Raw genomic sequence first — 21,947 nt, forward strand, 5'->3', positions numbered from 1 at the left:
TGTTAGCTGGATCGTAATCAGAAATTTTCATTCAATTCTTTTTTCCCCTCTTCAAAATCTGCTTGTCTTGTACTTGCACTTTCAGAAAAGAATCTTGTGGAGTACTATTTTAAGATTGCAACATGTGGTATGGTTTGAAGATTGAAGGAGAGGAGCTTTGGAGTGGGCTTTTGTTTATTCATTTATTCCAATTGAAGGCTTAGAAAATTAGAGTTGTGCAAATTGAATGGTAACTTTTCTACTGGATTGTTAATTAAGGTGTTCGTCAATATGACCATTCCCTTGAGGTGGTTTTCTCAAGAAAAATAACATTTGCATAATTCATGTGTTTTCATTATTTTCACAATCTAAGAATGGTGAAAACCAATTATTCTTTGTTTTTGCTTCCAGGGAAGTTCTTTCATATTATGTCAGCAACAGATAAGCAAAATATATAGAAAGTGGGTGACCGCTGATATGGCAATTTATTTCAAGTTTTTGGAAGCTTGTTTTTTTCCCCACTTTTGTAAACAAGGAATGTTCCCTCAATTTTCACAGTTTGAAATTATTATTATTCTTTTTAATTTATGATGGAAATTTGCCACAAGAAATGGCCGTGAGTCTCAGTTTGGAAGGAATAGAGTTACAATGGGCATTTGTTCATTCCATTAAGCATTGGACCATCAAAAACATAGGCTGTCTTTGGTTGCAGTGCAAATAGATGTAAAACTATGGTACTTCAAATGATTTGGATGGAAATTCTGATTTATTTTTTTTGTTTAAAATTTTACCTTATTTTATTTGATTGAAGTAAAACAGCAGAATAAAGCAAAACCCAAAACAAAATTAAACCATAATTTACATTCTTTTCATTTGCTCTCTCCATGCATTTGTACTAATGCAACAAATTGCAACCATATCTACAATGCCCGTGTTATCATCGAGGCTCAGCTCAGAAAGAGTATAAATACAAGTACATACAAAATACAAGATTTTATATTCTATATAAACTGAGCCCAAAGTGCAAAGTATTTGTTGAACAAGCATCTCTGCCACCAACGCAAGTGTGTGTGAACTGGGCTACAACCAATTACAATAGAACACGCCACTGATGGGCTTACACCACATGTGGGTCCCATGTATATAAAACACTGCATGCTCACTTATGATCGGTTACGTAGTATGGTTTACACACTAATGTCCAGTAAGCAAATCTCTGCATACACTAAACATCTTATGAATTTAATATATTTAACATGTATGAGAGATATTCCTGATGTGGCTGGATGCCACATGTACAGAACTTTTGCTTGTGGGAGACCCGGGCTGGGCTCGCATTTGATATTTATTCAATTTATTCTGTTTTTTTTTGTTTGAAAATTTGTAGGAATCTACATAAAGTGCCATATTCACATCCTTTGGGTCTTGAATTTTATGTGTTTGTTTTTTGTTTTTTTTTAAGAGAAATCACATTGGGCTGATTCGTTCATTCATCATCAGAATGTATAACATATCTATCAATATCCCCACTACAATCAGGGTTATTTCCTACCATAACCTGGTTAGACTTTGGGGAAGATCTTTCTACCAAAAGATGCATATCAAAAAGACGTGAAAAACTCATTTCGAGCTTATTTAGAAAAGCTAGCTAGAAATGGAGTTTCTCTAACCAAATAATCTTTGAACTATCAAAATTGTTATGTGAAAGCTCACTACATCTTAACTGTCAGATCTTGACAAACAGCACGTTAGGTCTTTCATTTATTGTTTGCTTTTGAGTTGCTGTTCTATTGGTTTTCTTCTTATCATCCTTACAAAAAATTCAAAAACTCATCACTCATGACAATGTAGCAATCTGGACAATTGGATTGAGGTTCCACCAACGACATTAATTATATGGCGGCCTTTACTCCCATTTGATAATTTCCTACTCGGGAGGTGTAGTGTTATAGTGTTTAGAAGTAGTTATAACCATTAACCAATTCAGACCACAGAGAACCAACCAGAAGTAGGAGTAATGAAACAATTTGATATGGTTTTCTTCAACTACCCATAGTTTTTATGGAAGTCACCAAATGGAAAGCTGCAGTTGACTGGTTGAAGTTAATTCCTTCTTTATTTTTCCCAACCATAACTTAGACTTTTGATTTTGCTTCTCTCTCTCTCTGCAGAGTTTGGCATAAAACCGTGCGAGTAGTTGAAGACCAATATCTAACATGAATTAATGCTGGACAGTATTCATAATGAAATCGTGCTTTTGAGTTTGTGTCGTCATCATCGCGTAAGTCTTGTACCATTTATACGAATTGAAGTCGGTTTCATCTACATAAATCCTGTTTCTTCCTCCTGCTTTTAATATCATAATCGGGTCTTGCTGTATAAGTTGGTTTTCAAAAGTGAAAAGACAAATGAGGATAACTTTGGGTTTGTCTCTATTTTAGTTTTCATTAAGCTGGATTACAGAGATATTTGGATTGAATAGATGTAGGTTTTGGGGAAATATGAAACTTTGGTGCCCACGGGGTAGAGATGGTATTTGTCTATACCGTCTTGAATCCACTTGATAGATAATATATATAGAGTTTGGATCACCTGCCAATAAAATGCGTTCTAATACCCTATTAACATCATCTGACACGGACACCACACATCTCATGCATGGCAGATTCTACTTTTATGGTGGGCCTCAATTTCATAGTGGATGTGTGGTTTTAGATCAAGTTGGCAGGGTGTTGGAGCGTGTTTTGTTGGCGGGGGATCCTATTCGACAATGTCTATAATATGTTATTTTTTAGTTTTTTTTTTTTTTGAGAAATTTAGAATAGAATCCACCTCGTGGGCTTTATTATTATTTTTTTGGGTTTTATCCACCAACACCCTCCACCTATTCACTATCCTCCTTGAATTTTGATTCGTTCCCCCACTTGTCATTGTTCCAACTGTACACATAATAATAAAATTTATGGGGTGGACTAAATGAAACATTTTTATTATGTTTTGTATTTTATATATAAACATTACCATATGATATATATATATCAAGGCTTCGCCCGGACAATTTTTGTTAATAAAGAGGCAACAAGACGAACCTTCCCAAACCCAATCCAACCCGGTCCATGAATTAACAGGTCTAGTCAATAGTCATGAATGCCTTCCCTTTTTAGGCGTCCATGACCTAACACACATCTCACATCTATTGGATTTTATGAAATAGACTCCAATTGGATTTTATGAAAGTAAGTTCAAAAGCAAAAGGATTGTGAAGCCCATTAAGATTACAGATGGTTGCACTGATCCACTCTTTTATCTCCTGCTGCTCTGCTTCCTCAGATTCGTTCACAATTTCAGACTATCCGACGAATGGTTGTATCATTGGCTGTGGTCACTCATAAAGTGTATATATGAGTTATGAGTCAACCACCCAATCTCTCACTTATTATGACTGGTGGGGGGCATTATTATTAGTCTCATAACCTGTAAAACAGTCATCAAATTCATGTAATCCGTTCTCCATGAAGAGTCATCATCCTGCAGCTAATAAATTGCTTTGTTTATTTCCTAGTTTGAATCTTTAAGCATAATAAATAGCCTTTCCATAGAGAGATAGAGAGAGATGAGGGAGGGGGACATAAAAGCCTTACCCCTCTCAAAAATCTATACAAAAAGGTAAACCATTGATAAATATTACAATTATCAGCCTGGGTCGGATGATTCTAGGAAAAGAAAAAGTGGAAAACTATAACCATTTGAGCCGAACCCATGGAATACCTTCTTTTGACACAAGTATTAAAATTTCGCATCGTATCGGGGCATATCGGCCATATATATCGTATAGATGATCCTGTGATATGCCCCTACGGTAACCTTTTCAGGGTCTAACTAGTTTGAGGGGGTAGATAGGTCTTATACCGCCCGCCTGAACCAGATTGATATTTAAAACCTTGGTTTTACAAGCACAATTGGTGGAAGCATATTGTTGGAGGGAATCTGAATTCCCTATCTTTGTTTTTTACTTTTGTCTTTTGTCTTCTTATAAGCATATGATAAATCTCTTGTTCCGGACTTTTCTTTTTATGGGAGGAAAGCACTATATAATATTTTCATGCATGTGAGGGGGGTTGGGGGTGCTTTTCACACATGCACTAAGCCAAGCTGGGTCGGGGCAGGGGTACGTGCATGCCACACCATAATTCTTTTACTATCCATCACATTGTCTATAAAAAATTTGAGCATCTTCCATTGGTGGCTCGTGAAGTTCTGATAAACGAGTGCATGCCTACCAGAAGCCGGAAAATTGTTTCATCTTGGAAACCAATTTACAATCACCTGGTTGCACCTTAGGGCAAATGCGATTTTAAGAAGAGTGACCAAGTAACACAACTCAATCCATTATCAGACTGCATTTCTCAGTTTCTCAACACCGATTCTACAACATTGCTGCACTTCCGGTTTAGATAAATTCCATTCCCCTTCTTAATTATAATTTGACAACACATATGCTTCCTAATTACATTTTCTGTAAACATGAGATATTTTGACTGCTACCATTATACTTAAGTCCAAAATCTCTCCCCATATGGACCACAAACACCAAGGGAATGACGCCGAGCCCTTCAACATGTTAACAAGCACTTCAGAGTCCATCTCAATGATCCACATCTCTGCAGAAAGACCAATCTGATTATAATTAACTTCACCATTTTGGTACGTTTAATATTCAAAATCTTGGCTGCAGAAGAAACTGATGAAGATTATTACTGGTTCATATAGATCATTTAATGGTGATTCTATGTATGGTAGTAATGAATGGTTTAGTGGCTTTAGAATAATCCTATAGCTGGATTGTATCATGAGATGAGAAGAAATTAAAGATTATGGAGCAAATTAATTGTTAGTGATGATAAAAGAAATGCAAATCTGTTTTTTTTTTTTTAATTTTATTTGGGAAGATGGCCTCTCATTTCTAATGTTTGTATTTAGGGGTTTGGATTTTGCCCAATGACTGAACTTCAAAATTCAAAAATATCAATGTGAGTATCAAAAATTCAGTTTTTCATCTTTCATTACTTTATAATATAATTATTTGTGTTTATAATTTATATAAAGTATTTATGAAATAGTAGTAAATCAATGCAAATAAATTCATATGACATAAATCTACAATTTTAACTTATATACATATTTTCTTGTGTTTTCAATATGATCCCAAGGTGCAATATTTATATGATATGACTTTTCAATATTTACAAAGTCTGTAAGACACTATAAAAAATATTTTTGAATTGTACAATTGCCCAAAGATTAGATTTATCATACATACATGCATGCATACATATTATAAACTAAGAAACAAAATATTAGTGAACATATATACCAGAAAAATTAATAACCAATCAATTAGTATCACAAAAATAATAATCAATCAAATAGAATTTATCAAAACTCACGGGATTTTTGATTGGTCAAAATTTTTCTGGTATCATATCTTTCTAACTGCATAGATTTTTCCTAATAATATAGATATATAACAGGTGTCCATCCATTTTATGTTTAAAATTTGGAAAAGCTAGAGAATATTGAAAATACCTATTATGCTATGATGTGTTTCTGGCATCATAGATTTGGACCTACATGGTTAAAGCTTCACCTTAATGGATGGAAAAGAAATTTAGGGTTTTGGAGAGAAACGACCGAAAGAACACCACAATAAGTAATTTCAGTTGAGTTTATGCAAAATTGTTGTTAGGAAATTATAAATACGGTAAAGAGAATAAAATAGAAACAATATGACCACTTTGCGTTTTAATTAGAGGAAATTAAAATAAAATTAAACACTCTTAAGACCCAGCAAGTTTCCTGTTAAAATTAAAAGATTTCCATTTATTCGTATTAATATTCTCTTTTTAAGCTCTCTATATATGCGTTTATTCTCAGCGGGAATAATTCTTAACAGTAGCAATATTTCTCCAATATTTTAAAAATATTGTATCAGAACAATATGATTTCTTCTAATTCAAGAGTAGCAAAGGTGAAAATCTAAAAAAAAAAAAAAAAAAAAAAAACATGATTCAGTGGAGATAGGATTAAGTGAATACAATAGCTCTTCGGTAGGCTGTGGAACCAAATATAATATTAATATTATTCAACATTTATGATAAAATACGTGAGGCCCACAACCACTCAGTATGGGCATGTGTATTTAATCAGTGGTGTGGGACATTATTGTTGGTCCCACAGCCTTCTATACAATTAAAATGTTCAGCTAATTCAAATTTGTTTTTTATTTTCCTTTTTGATATTAAATTCAAATTTGGTTCAGTGTAGGGTGGATAGGCGTTTTTATATTTTACTTGGGTAAAGTTTGAAGTTTGAAAAGAAAAAAAAAAATATTTGAAAAAGGCTCTAAAAGCATTATGTGAAAATTTTGTTTTTGTTCTTTCACTTGTGCAGATATCTGGATATAATGGATTTGTTCAGTGTAGGGTGGATAGGCATTTCTATATTTTACTTGGGTGGCGTTAAATAAATATAAAGTCTGAAGTTTATGGAATTGTTCAATAATTTGAATGTTGTGATGTCTAAAAAAAGTGCATTTTACAGATTTACCCTTCAATTTGTTATTTACAGAACAATAAATGAAAATGATTAAAATATTATAATATCATGAAAAAATTATTAAATAATAATTAAGATTATTAAATAATATTAAAATACCAATAAAATGAATAATTTTATAAAACTAATAAAAATTTAAAATAGTATTAAACAATAAGATAATAAAACAATTTTGAAATCAACAAAATAGATGAACAAAAGCTACACTATTTTCGGTGATGGAGTCTATTACAGACCAGAGAGAGACCGAGAGGATAGAGGAGGGGCTTCAGTCTCTCTTCTTCCTCTGTTTCCATCTAAACAGGATAGAGAATAGAGGAGGGTAAGGGTGTCAATGGATCAGTTTTGGATTGGACTCCATCCGGTCCTAAATTAATTTGGATAGATTAGACGGACCAACAAGACATATTGGATTGGATTAATCTAGTCCAAAATATTTATTAGAAGTGGATTAGACTTAGTTAGTCCTTCTATGATAAATTTATATTAAATTGGGTTGGATTAAGCCAATATCTGATCCATTGATATAAAATAAAAATATAGGTGCTAATGGACCAAGTTTGGGCTGAAACCAATTTAAATCAAAATAAATTTGAACAGATTAGACAGTCCAGACATTAATTAAACCGGTCTAAAATGATACAAAATGCTTTTTAGACTAGATTAAACCTAGTCCATTTATAATGGATTCACATTAAACTGCATCAGATCCACAGTGGATTGCCGGATCCACAGGTATGGTCAATTCTTTTTCTTTGATGCCGGATCCACAGTGGGTTTTGTGGGTTTTGGGAGGAGGAGAGCATAGTCGGTTTTGAGGAAAAAAGGATGGACGAGGATGTCGATTGCATAGTGAATTTTGGGAGACAGAGACAGAGAAGAAGGAGAGGGATCCATGGTGGGTTTTGGGAGGAGCAGAGTACAGTCGGTTTCGGGAAAGAAGGGACGGAGAAGGAGGAGGTTGATTGCACGGTGCGTTTTGGGAGCCGGAGAAGAAAGAGATGGATCCATGATTGGTTTTAAGAGGGGCATAGCCGCATAGCACAATCGTTGCACGCATGTTCTCTTTATCATGGTTTTAAAACCGATCCAGAATTGGAATCGTTTTAACCACCAGTTTTTAGGTTGACGATTTGAATAAATATACACATTTCAACGAAAAAATTAAAAAATAATTAAAACTGTTTTTGGTTAAAACAAATGGCCAAAAACTGTTGGATAAGTTGATGGTTTAACCACCTAAGTCAGCAAATTGGTGACCAATTCAACTGTTTTTAATTAGGGATCGGATGTAAGGTAAAATAGAACCGATTGATTCGAAAACTCCCTCCCTATTGTAGGTCGATTGCATAGGAATAAGACGGAGGGGAGTTCCAAGTTGCTCAAATTCATAATGAATACAATAGAAAAACAAATTTCGTCCGCTACCTGAGAACGCACTCAAAGATAACTCGTCCTCTAAATGAAATAATGAATCCAAAGCATTTTTAGTATTCGGAGGGTCCGGTAAAAAATGCTACCGAATAACCCCAAAGTGCCAAAAAGTAAGAATTTTGATGTTCAGAGCTCAATTCAGCGCTATCAAACACAAACTTAGTAAATTGAAGGTTATATGATAATTAAATCTTAAATATTATGTGAATCACTTAAATAGCGTTTGATAACACTTTTCAGGCTTCTAAAATGTTGTATTTCAGACATCAAAGGTATTTGAAAGTATATCTGATTTGGCGTAAGACTTTAAGATGTTAGCTATCATATGATAGTTCCTGAAATTCCTATGGATGTGTTTAGAATTCGTGTAAATTAAGAACAGTGTAAAAATTTACACTGGTTCGATTTTATCCGTGTTTAGGAGTGTAGTCCTGGTTGACGTAAAACTCTACTCCGGTTTAATTTTATATACATTTGGATGGAGTGGAGTTTTATGTTGATAACCGATGTAAAACTATCAAACGTAAAGTTTTACATCGAGTATCGATGCAAATACTACATCAAATTTATCGATGTAAAACTTTACACTCTTCACCCATTGTGTTTTTCAAAAAGTAACGATCATTTTCACGATTCAGTGTAAAACGTTTACACTGATGACATTTTACACTGATTCCAAACGTAGCCTATATGTATTTCCTTCTTTTGAGAAACAAAAAAATCCCTGTATATAGGGCTGTTTGGAAGATGTTTTAAACCAACCAAACCGGACCAACTCGACCCGAGATGGTTGATTTCTAAAATGGTTCGGTCAGTCTCGGTTTAGAAAATGGCAAAACTCGATGTCCCGATTCGGTTGCAGTTATGCTTTTTGTAACCTGATGTGAAACCGACCCGAGCATACTACACATATTTGCCTTTTGTAATTCGTATATCTTATATATTTTTCATCTCTTTTACTTTTAATTGACAGGTATTACTTTCTAATCATCTCCATCTATGATATAACTAACAAAAGCTAAATATAAGGACCAACACAAAAAAAAAAGTAAAAAGTAAAAAGTTGAGTCTATTCATAAGAGTGAAAACCTAAGAAACAGGGACCGACTAACACTCAACTGGCCAACTACAACTTGTCCCGAATGTAGGGAGCATATAGGTACAGTTTTAGGCTACAAAAGTTAATTTTGGCTACAAGCATTAATTTCTATTCGGTTTAACTAAAACCGATTAAACCGATGTTAAAGAAAATGAAATTTAAAATCGGTTTTCTCTCTTTATCTGTCAATTTTGGTTTGCCTCAAATTCAACCCCACTTTTTCGGTTTGGTTGACAAAATCAAATGCAACCAAACTGAACCGACCCATGAACAATCCTACCTGTATATCATTTCATGCATGTAGAATTGTAGGAGATCGGCTTCAGTTAGTGCAGCATCTGTTCCAACAGCCTTGCATTGGGAATATCTCCGTAATTATATATTTTATTTCATGGGAAGATATTCCCAATGGAAGGCATCAAGAGGCTGTTCGAACAGTGTGAGCATGGACTTGCATTGACTGAAGCCATACCGCAACAGGACACTATAAACACGCACATAGAGAACATCTCCCTAGTCGACGATAATGTCGTATGGGTGAGACCAGATCTACTCCTCAGTAGGTTGCCTTACACTGACCTCACAGGCACATCCCACCATTCATTGGGAATATCTCTCGTACTTATACGTAAAGTTCAAAGTATCGATACATATCGGCCGATACGTATCATTCCAGCACCCCACTGATACGTCCCTACAATGGATGTATTAGTGGTCTGACCGGTTTAAGGTGTTGCAAAGACCTAAACTGACTCCCCTAAACCAGTTGGCAAAAAAAATTTAAAAAAAAATCACCAAAAGGCGTATCAATATTTTGAACCTTACTTATACGTTATGTGTTTCCGATGCATGATGAGATGAAATTGTGAGATCGGTGTAACCGTGTGAGGCGCCCGGTATGAGCAGATCCCAATTTTGTATGGATTGGGATGTGAGAACAGTTTGTGTTTGTGTGCAGGAGACACGGGGGGGCTTGTCAGTAATATACGTACATGATTGGGACTAATCCTACGTGCATTTCCCACTTTCTATTAAGTATGAATGGTTGAACGGATAGGAAAATCAGGAAAGACAATGCTCTCTTTTAATGCATGGTCGTACCTATTTATTTATTTAAGACCATAATATAATAAATGATGTAATTACGTTAATTCAAAGGGATCCCTTGTTGCAGGGAATGATGAAGAGTAGAGAGTTAGTTGCAGTCTGATCGGCAGAAGCCATGAAGAGAGATAAGAGAACGAATTCAGTGAACATCATGCTACTATTTTGTAGAATGCAAAAGCTTGTAATATTTCAAATTATTCTGTATATATTTGCATTGTACATATTTATATTTACAGTCCTTCCAAACTGAATCTTAAGCCTCTTTGGTTCCCTTACAACTGCAAAAAAAATTAAAGTAATAGTGGAAAATAAGATATCATTCTTATTATTATTATTTTTTTCTGTTGGAGACAAACGCAGTATATATGCAAGAGTTTTTGACACCTGCTAATATATATTCTAATCGAGTTCCATGATCACTGTGAGGCAGGTTTATGGTCATTTTCTTAACATTATTCTCTCCAATCTTAACATGAATTAATATTCATGCATGGGTTTCCAATTAATTTCCTATATGACTAAATTAATTAAGTAGTTACAATTTATGAAACACAAAAGTAGCTATTAAATAACAGTAAATTAAGGATCCGATCGAATATTTTTCTAAAGTTACTACCACACCCTTTGTTTTATCCTCACTCTTACTCCATTCTTCATGTGGAGAACTATTGACGACATTGGGTTGACGATCTGTCCCTCCACAACCTCAATACAGAAATTGAAGAGTACGGCTGCAGCGGCGGATTTCATCTGGGTAAAGGCCATGTTCCGACCTGGGCAAGCTCTGGGTCCGACTGTGAAAGGGTAGAACTTGGACATGGCATCCTGGCTTATTCTCCCCTTGTCATCAACCCATCTCTCTGGCTTGAACTCCTGGTAGTCCTTCCCCCACAGCCACTCCAGCCTTCCCATGGCGTACATTGAGATAAGTATCTTCTGCCCTGGTCTCACAGTGGTTCCATCAGGGAGAACATCTTCTTTCACAACCCCTCTTCGGGTGAGAGGGAGTGGTGGGTTGAGCCTCAAAGACTCACACATAGCTGCATGCAGATACACCAGCTCTTTCAGATCTTCCGAGTCAAAAACCCAAGGCCACTCTGCTGGTTCAGCTGTGCCGCGCGCGCCGAGACCCTCCGGATCTTCTTTCCTTTTCTTCACCTGCTTTAACTCTTCCAATATCTTTGCCTCGACGTGCGGGGTCGTAGAAACTAGCCACAGGAACCAAGCGAGCGACGTGCCCGTCGAGTCCCGCCCCGCAAACAGGAAGCTCAACGACGTGTCTCGAAGGAATTCTTCACTGTGAATGCTGGTTTCTCCACGTTGAGCTTGAGTAGTCAAGTACATAGCTATTAAATCACTACTCTGTATTCCTTCACGCATTTCCTCTTTCTTAAACGAAATATGCTGCAACAAGTGATGATCTATGGTCTTTCGGGCCTCGATCATTTTCCTCTCGCTGCCAACCTTCAGCCAACCCAACAGCTTCCACAGCCCTCTGGGCATGACATGCCTGTAGAATATGCCTTCCGTCCCATCGTCGATGGCTTCGGCAAGTTCATTACTGGGAGAGCTCAAGGATAGGGAGTTTGGGCTTCTGCCAAAGATAGCAGTAAATACACTGTCGAATGCGAACCTCATGAACAGATCCTCCAGATCCAGAATGGTGCCATGTTTCGCAGCGTGAAGCATTATGGGGAGGAGTGCATCCTGCACCAACTTCCTGGTCACCGCACCGGTGAAGTTCCGGAACTCCTTGGACACCAAGGCGACGTGTGCCAGCCTCTTCTGTAAACGCCATTTGTCATCGTCGACGTTGAAAATTCCGTCTCCAAGCAGATCGAAGGCCTCCTTCAACTGAGGGCCCTTGGGGAAGTTGGAGAAGTTAGTCTTGAGGATGTAATCTACGTTCCGGGGGTCGGACGTCAACACTACATCCAGGCGCCCGAATACCGGCCCTCTTGCGACGATAGTGCAGCTGATCTTGTTGGCGATGTCGACGATCCAGTGATGAATGCGGTGGACGTTTGCGAGGATAGACGGGTATACGTCGAGGATGGGCCAGTGCATCAACACCTCGTTCTTGTGTGTGTGGTACCATCTTAGGGAGAGGAGGCAAAAGATTGCAACACTGAGTTCGGGCCATATCTTTATTAACTGGGTTCCTATCAAGGCCAGAAGAGTCTCAAACTCCATCATACCTTTACCTTTCTTTCTGGGTTGTAGGTTGCTCTCTCTCTCTGTCTGCCTGTCTGTTTCTGATCACCATGGGCGTTCATTTGGTTTTAGGCTTAGCTTTATAGCAACTTGCCACTTAAAGAAGGATCAATAGTAGAGGGGGCCGGAGGTTGCACCATCCTTTTCAGCTATCCCGTCCTGTGAGAAACCAACTCCTTGTTCAATTTTATCTTTCTTTTGAGAAACAGGTGAGAACTGTTGTACTATCCTAGCTATTAAATGAGAGTGCTTTGCGTCTTATGGAGTAGTGAGAAACACGACGGGAATACGGGATTCCTGAAGCTCTAAACAAAAACTCTCCACACGTCGACACTCTCCCAGCATGTGAATCAACTTAATGATCTCTGTTTTTAAACAATTTATAATTACTAAACCTAATAAACTTAAGGTTGCGTTTGTTTTACGGTCTATATTTGTTGGCGTTTGCTTTGAATATAATTTTACATTCAAAATACTCACAGTAGAGTTTTGCATTGATTATAAAATCGATAAATTATTTACATCAATAATCATGCCTTTTCATTTTACAACAGTTCACTCATTTAACCGATCTAACCGGTCAGTGTTGAATTCCATCGATTATACTTCTACGTACACAAATATTTACACTAAAAACAAACACAGTCTAAGGGTTTTTTTTTTTTTTTTTTTTTTTTTGAATCCATGAACTTAAAGGTATGGTGTCAAATTAACTTAACTGACCTAATTAATTACGTAGTAAGCATAATTACCTTAATTAATTTCCATAATGGGCCTAATTAACTTAATATAACTAACCTAATTACATTAATTAATTAAATCTTATTACCTTAATCAACCTAACTCACATAATTAACCATATTTGAGACGATTAAACTATTTAGCCTCAATTGACTCAATCAACATAACAAAGTTAATTAATCTAGGTGTCATTTGGCAAGTCTTTTTGAAAGATCTTTTGCAAGATCTTAAATCAATAAATGATGTGAGCTTTTGCATAAAAATCTTGGCAATTCACATAGGAGGTGTCTTTCCACATGAAGATGAGGTAAAAAAAAAATTAAAAGGTTCATTTAGAGCTTCCTGAAAATAGCTTTAAAGAGGCTTCTCGTGTCTTTCGGGGCTGCGCCTTTTGGTGATTAGATCTTTTTTTAATCAAATGAGAAAAGACGAAAATGTGGGCTGCCAGACTTCTAAAAAGCCAACAACTCACACGTAAAAAGACACGCCAAATGGGGTCCAAATTAACCTTAATTAAATACATAATGCACCTAATCGACTACTCAACTTAACTTTCTGTTTATTATTATTATTATTATTATTATTATTATTATTATTATTATTATTCCATTGATAATTTTCTTTTCATTTTTAATTTAATTTTAATTAAACTTCCCATGCATCGCAAGGGACCTACTATTTTTATTTATTTATTTGCTTATTTTGGTAAGAAGGGCCCTACTAGTTTGTAGGCATAAAACCATTGGAATGCATTTTTCTATTGAGGGAATATACTAGATTTTGGAGGTCAAGAATTGTGGACGCTTTTATGATTAAGGAGAATTGTGCACCTATTTGGCTATTGCTCAATGCCATTATTGCAATATTATGGACCAACAACTAAAAGTAACCCGTTCTCTGATATTCCCTGTATATTTGACAAATTGCTCAATGCCATTATTGCAATACTAGTTACAAAACTTTAGTTAATTTGCCATTATTGCAATATTAGTTAATTCAGTGTCAATACGCAAGTAACAAAACTTTCTTAAATTAAAAATATCTCATGTTACACTATGATATAGTATTGACACTGAATTAACTAAAGTGAATTCTCAGATTCCAGAGAATATCAGAGAATTCCAGAGAATCTTCAAGGTAGGCATTGCCCCATACAATCTAAATCATGAATTTCAGAGAATATCATTCTACGATAGCTTACTTACAAAACCAAACTAAATAAGTTTATATGTAGAGAAATGTAATGGGGCAAAGCCCCTATTTTGAAGTATAGAAGAAGAAGGGCGGAGCCCCTGTTTTAACATCCGACAATGAAATTTCTGTCTAAGACTGTAATCCACCTCAGTTAAACTTATTATAGAACCTGAACCGAATCTACAATTTTAATTGCAAAACTGAACTATTTGGACATCTAGACCCTTTGGCATCCAGAAAAAGAAGGGTGGAGACCCTGTTTTGACGTCCAAAAGACAAGGAAAACATTGTCTATGACTCACATTAGTCGACCTATTACAAAACGAATCCCCTATGGAGCTTGATTGTTGAAAAACCCAAACAAAGATTTGAAAGAAAAGATGGAGTGGGGCTTGATTGTTGGATTAGAATGATAGAATGGGATGATAGTTTGAGAGCAAACCGAGCTTATTGTGGAGCTTGATCGTTGGAATAGGATGATAGAAAATGGGAAACGATGATAGCTCAAGACCAAATCGAGTTTCCAAACGTCTCTTACATGTCATTGGACTTCATTGTTATAAGGTGGATTTAAAAAAAAAAAATCAAAATTCTGAAAAATTAGGAAAGCGATGAGTGTGGAAGGAGAGACATGCTGACATGTTGTGGGATGTTGAGATGTTGAGACTCTTGGTTAAAAGAAAAGGCATGTTGTGGGAGATGTTTTTTGAAAGTCTAATACAGATGGGAGGCTTTCAATGGTGGCCTTCCCTCTTTAATATTGCTAGAAGACACCTCGTTAAAACAAAATAGCCGCCCTCTTTCATGCATTGTTTGGAAAATCAAACGACTCATAAAGGGTAATTGAAAAGTAAAAAAAAAAAATCAGAAAAAGATAGAAAAGTATAAAAAAAAAGAAAATAAATAAATACCTTTGCTGAAAGGAGAGGCCTACTGACGTGGATTGTCTAATTTTATCTTATATAGATAGATATATAGATGGATGTACCAGAGTGATGTAATAGAAGTAAAACAAATGCTTCTAAAGAAAAGCAAGAATTTTGCTTTTGTCTTTATTAGAAAAGGGAACTTCCATGACTATGAAAGAGAAAGCAAGGCTTTGCAAAATCATTGAGTTCTACATGAATAAATAATTTCCCTACCTTTTTCAATGAAAAGGGAAAGAAGCAATTCTTCGTACAAACAGACAAACAGTCAGCAAGGCCTAACCTTCAGCCAGAAATGTATGAAACAAAACAGAAGAACCTCATTTGCACGATGAAATTACCATCACCCATATATATAGGAAGGTGGTTAAGAAAGAAAATCGACCATATCCTCCTTGAACACAGAAAATAATATTTTCACGGTTTCACCTAACGTCGCCGCAGATCCCGACGGAAAACAGAAAACTGATCAAAAGATAGAAACTGTGATTGAGTTCTTTTTTATCAGTATAGCAGAGTTTTCAATTTCAACCTCATTATCTAAAATAGGAGCTAAGATATATGAAGTTCCTAGAAACAAATGAACTGTTATAATGGCAATTCGACAAAAGAAACAACCGGAGCTAAGATATATTTGTCTATGTACTTTTACTGTTTTACATAGACAAATATTTATACTAAAAACAAACGCAGCCTAAGGTTTTTTTTTTCCTTTAATTTTTGAAGCCATCAACTTAAGGGTATGATCTCAAATTAACTTAACTGACCTAATTAATTACGTAGTAAGCATAATTACCTTAATTAATTTCCATAATGGGCCTAATTAACTTAATATAACTAACCTAATCACATTGATTAATTAATCTTATTACCCTAATCAACTCACATAATTTACCCTAATTGAGACGATTAAACTAATTATCCTCAATTGACTCAATTAACATAGCAAAGTTAATTAATCTAGCGGCTGTTTGGCATAGTTGCCATTTTCTAGAGCAACGATGCCACATCAGCGCTATTATCGGAAAAAATGGTGTTCCAGGAAATGGACATTTGTTTAAAATCGTTTTTTTCCATAAAAAACGGTGCTCCAAGCCACACCAAAATTGACATTATGTAGCACTGGATAATAGGTACCAGTGTTGAAAATGTTTCCTGGAATAATAGTACCAAACAAAAAAAGCCGTTGCTCCAAGAAACGTCCTATCAGGCAGTAATGATTCCAAACAAAAATAAAGGCACCATATTCTCAGAAAACGACGCTACATCTGCAGCATCGATGCCAAACATATACTTAGGTGTCGCTTGACAAGTCTTTTTTGAAAAATCTTCTAGAAGATTTAACAACCAATAAACAATGTGAGCTTTTGCATAAAGATCTTAGCAGCCTATAAACTATTTGGTGGAGGTGCGTCTTTCCACACGAAGACGAGGCAAAAAAAAGTGAAAAGCTCTATTTGAAGTCTCCCGAAAATAGACTGAAATGGGCTTCTTGCATCTTTTTGAGGTTGCACCTTTTGACAACTAAATCTTTTCCCAACCAAATGGGAAAAGACAAAAACACGAGCTGCCAGGCTTCTAAAAATCTGATAGACCACATGAAAAGGCACATCAAACGAGACCCTAGTTAACCTTAATTAAACACATAATGCGACTAATCAACTTATTATTATTATTATTTTTTTTAATTAAAATTTTCCATACATCACAAGGGCCCTACTAGTTTGTAGTTATAAAACCATTGGAATGCTTTTTCCTATTGAGGGAAATATATTAGATTTTGGAGGTCAAGAATTGTGGACGTTTTTCTGATTAAGGAGAATTGTGTACCTATTTCGATATTGCCCAATGCCATTATTGCAATATTATGTTCGCATTTTTGTGAGCTATAGACCAACAACGAAAACAAAGCCCCAGGTCAGAATTTTTAGGCCTAAAGTACAGGTGGGGTGGGTGTCAGTTCGGAAATGATGCCAATTTTGACAGGCATTAGTGTGTAGAATGGAAGTTTTTGACATTTTGAATGTTTGAATATTTATAGCTCTGTAGTGGAAATCAGAAATCTGCATTGGGTCTGTCCATACTTCTCCTCAAAACTAACATATTCCATTGTCACACACAACTGACTGGCATAGTGTGGTGTACGATCGTGTTGGAGTCATTTCTTGTTGGGAGCAGATCTAGATTCCTTGACTACATCCGCTGCGATTGCTCAATGTGAATTTGCGAAATGCCAATCATAAAATGCTGCTCACGACATTCTGGCCAAAAAGGGGTAGGGATCTATATCTACTACCAATAAAATGCTCCCAACAAGCCACTGCAACCTCACATTGGGAATGTCTCCTTTATCATTCGTGGAGAGTTCAAATCAGTCCCCCACAACAGTTCACAGTACATCTCCACCGTGTAATGGGAACATCTCCCAATGATAGTACCAAAAATGATGAGACATCACCGGGAGATATTCTCAATACACGAGGGAGATGTACTGTGGGAAGTTGTGGAGAATTATCTTGTGGGGATTGATTTCAATTCATTCATGGAGAAAAGTGGGACAAGGTCATGATTCCCACTTTCCTATGTGCAATTGTAATGATTTGTTTGGAGAATGTTGGTAGTGTTGTTTGGTTGCTGATTTATGGCCAGTAGATATAAAGTACAAGAGATATTCTTCATGTATGGTTAGGGTATTATGGCCAGTAGATCTGGAATCACAACTGCTTCCAGCAACCCTCCAACCAGCAATTGAAATAAGTTGAAAACATTAGGAGAAGTATTTTTTTTTATTTTATTTCCATTAAGGTTTTAAAAACCAACCTTGAATTGAAACCATTGTATCACTAGTTTGGGAGTCCACGGTCGGACAGATGACCTGCTTCATCTCAATTAAAATAATTAAAACCAACAATTTTTTGCCAAAATTCATGATAAAATGCCTGAGCCGAACAGTCCAACTGTCAAACGTCAACAGCTGTTGGAGAACACCGATTTCCACAATGACACCATATATTGCACTGACATACAGTAGCATTGTTTAAATATTTGGATGTGAAAGCCAACCAGAGAGCATTTAATAGTTGAGAACCTTGAGATCGAGGTAGACACAAACAAATCTGAAACACGAGTCCAGCTCCAATGATGCATCCTACAATTAAATGCTTTAATTTGCTACATCTGCGTCCACCCATAAACATATATCCCCCGTCGGTCTTTCAACTTTCTGGTATAAAAAGGCAACGTACGTTTTGTGTGCTTTTTCTTTTATCTTCATATGGACGAACCAAATACTGTTACTGCTCCTCTTTTCTGTACCAATATATATATATATATATATAAGACCCCAGGAAAATAAATTACAAATGTTGTATCAGAAATGGCAAATACATGTATAGAACTAAAAAACAAAATAAAACTTTATTATTATCATTCATCTCCGGTGGTTGGGTTTAATTAATATCGTTTTGATAGGATTGAAGTGCAGCGGCCTCTGGCTTTTCTGAGGTGAGTCCATATGGACGGACAGCTTATAAGCTAAGTTATGTTTGGTGAAAATTAAAAAATGGAACAACCTAAATCGACTATTTACCAATCTTTTAAGGGTTGTTTTGCTTCAGCCTTTTTTAGATTGCATATTTAGAATGTTTGAAAGCAGTTGAGTAGCTTAGCTGAATCTTTATCCTAACCCTCCCAAATAAGCCCTTAATAAAACTGCACATACACCAGGAAACTCTAAAGGCAAGACAGAAGAGCAGCCAACTAGGTACATGATGCCAAGGCGTTTTTTTTTTGGGTAGTTAGAGGCTAAAACGAACTGGGCCTAAGAAGGCCAGCCCACACCCCTGGGCCAAGAGAGCAGCCAACTCGTGGGCCCGGGGGGTGGAATTGAGATTTCACCCAAGTCACAATCCAGTAATCACAGTAATTAATGGAATCTATTCATTATTATAATAATTAATTACTGTAATTTAATATTTACTGATTATTACAGTAATTTAATAAATATATAATTAATGATTATAATTAATAATTACTGTTATTATAAATATTGTTAATAACTAGATATTTACTTTAAAATTGTAAATACCATTATTAAAAAATACTACTAATAAATTACTGATTATTACAGTAATTTAATAAATATATAATTAATAATTACTGTTATTATAAATCTTGTTAATAAATAGATATTTACTTTAAATTAAAATTATAAATATTGTTATTCATAAATACTGTTAATAAATTTAGTAATTATTGTTATATCAAAAATAAATAAAAATGTTATTAAAAGTATTGTTATTGATTATTTAATAAAATATTATAATTACTGACTATTACTGATAAATACTATTAATTTAATTTAATTTTGGTAATTATTAATTTAATGAATATTGTTGATTAATCCTATTCATAAATTTAATATTTACTCTTATATTAAAAATAACTAAATAATATTATTAAAACTATCATTAATGATTATTTAATTAAATAGTATAGTTACTTACTATTATTGATAAATATTGTTAATAATGTTCTAACAATCAACGGTTCGAACGGATGGCCCGTTCAGACAACAAAAATTACAAGCAAAAAATTACGGAACAATTTTGGCCCACCGGTTTTCGGGTCGACGGTTTGATCATCCGATTCGAATGAACGGTTCATTCTAACAACAAAACTTATAGGCAAAAAATTGAGCTTGTGAGGTCCATTAAGTAGTATCATACATGTTATGTCATTCGAGCGTGTGACTCATACGACTCAAAAACGGAACCATTCTGGCCACCAGTTTTTGGGTCAATAGTTCGACCGTTTGGTTCAAACAGACGACCTGTTTTGACAACAAAAAATTACAAGTAAAAAATTATAAAACCATTATGGCCACCGGTTTTTGGGATGACGGTTCAATCGTCGATTCGAACAGATGATCCATTCTAACAACAAAAATTACAAGCAAAAAATTGAGTGTGAGGTCCATTAAGCAGTATCATACGTGTTATGTCATTTGAGCGTGTGACTCATTCGACCCGAAAATGGAACCGTTCTGGCCACCAGTTTTGGAGTTGACGGTTTGAACGAACGGCCTGTTCTAACAATAAAAATTAAAAAAATAAAAAAATGGCTAAAAACCATCGAACGGATCAACGGGTTAACGGTTCAACCACTCGAGTCAATGGGTCATTGACCGATTCAACGGTTTTTGGCCGATCAGGATTGGGATAAAATTGAACTGGTTGTCTAGATGGTTCCCAATTAAAAAAAAAATGGACAACCCATTCTAACCAAAAAAATTACAAGTAAAAATTTGAGTGTGTGAGGTTCATTAAGATATACCATACGTGTCATGTCATTCGAGCTTGTTACTCATACGACTTGAAAACGGAACCGTTCTGGCCATTGATTTTCAGGTCGACGGTTTGATTGTTCGGTTCGAACGGATGGCCCATTTTGACAATAAAAATTAAAAAATTAAAAAAAAAACGATGAAAAACCATTGAACGGGTCAACAGTTTGGCTGCCTGGGTCAATGGGTAATTGACCGATTCAACGATTTTTTGCCAAGGACCGAGATTAGGATAAAACGGAACCAATTGCCTGGATGGTTTCTAATTAAAAATAAAAATGGCCAAAAACCATTGAACATATAAACAAGTCGATGATTTGACTGCTTGGGTCAATGGGTCATTGACCACTTTAATGATTTTTTACTAGAGACCAGGTTAATGGGTCAACGAGTCGACCCTACGAAGCAGGGCCCCTCCGCTAGTATATATGTATAGCATAAATACAAGGTTTACAAATTGTATACAAGATTTTGCACCAAACATTATTGCATTTGCACTCTTTTCAAATTGAGCCTGGAACCGGAAGGAGTATAAATAGAAATATGTAAGGTGCAAAACCTTATATATAAGGTACAAATACAAGATTTTGTATGTATGTATTATAGATGTAAATACTACATTGATAAAACCGATGTAAAATGCTATGTTTTTCGAAGCTCAACGGTCAAAACCGTTTTATGGTTGGGTGTGAAACTTCATTGATGAGGTTTTACACCACCGTTATGGGGATTGGTTCCCAGATCGAATAGTCTGATCGTTTGGTTCAAATGGACAGCTCATTCTAACTTAAAAATAAAAAATAGAAAACTAAAAAATGGTCAAAACTATTGCCCGATTTAACAGTTTGACTCAGTAGATCGTTCACCAAATCAACATATTTTAACCAAAAACGGTTTTAAGGTGAAATGGAACCGATTATCTGACTAGTTCCGAGTTTTCCAATTCAGTTTTAAAAACCATGACAACAACTAATCTGAATTCATTAACTACTGAAGGGGCCCTGCTTCGCAAGGGCTGGACATTTCGGCCCGGGAACCGTCTAGGCAACCGGTTCCGTTTTACCCCAATCCTGGTCTTAGGCCAAAAATCGTTGAATCGGTCAACAACCCATTGATTCGGGTGGTCGAATCGTCGACCTGTTGATCCGTACAATGGTTTTTGGCCGCTTTTTTATCTTTTTAATTGGGAACCATCCAGGCAACCAGTTCTGTTTTATCCCAATCCTGGTCCCTAGCCAAAAACCGTTGAATCGGTCAACAACCCATTGACCTAGGCAGTCAAACCGTCGACTTG

General features: G+C 35.6%; 1 pseudogene across 1 annotated transcript; it reads right to left on the reverse strand.

The window, feature by feature from the left end:
* Positions 1–10,562: 10,562 nt before the first annotated feature.
* LOC104609501 (alkane hydroxylase MAH1 pseudogene) lies at positions 10,563–12,745 on the reverse strand (annotated as a pseudogene). The gene has a single exon (XR_016076522.1). The product of XR_016076522.1 is annotated as an alkane hydroxylase MAH1 pseudogene (transcript).
* Positions 12,746–21,947: the final 9,202 nt, after the last annotated feature.

This window comes from Nelumbo nucifera, chromosome 5 (genome assembly GCF_055504915.1).
Source record: "Nelumbo nucifera cultivar China Antique chromosome 5, China Antique-T2T, whole genome shotgun sequence".
NCBI lineage: Eukaryota > Viridiplantae > Streptophyta > Magnoliopsida > Proteales > Nelumbonaceae > Nelumbo > Nelumbo nucifera.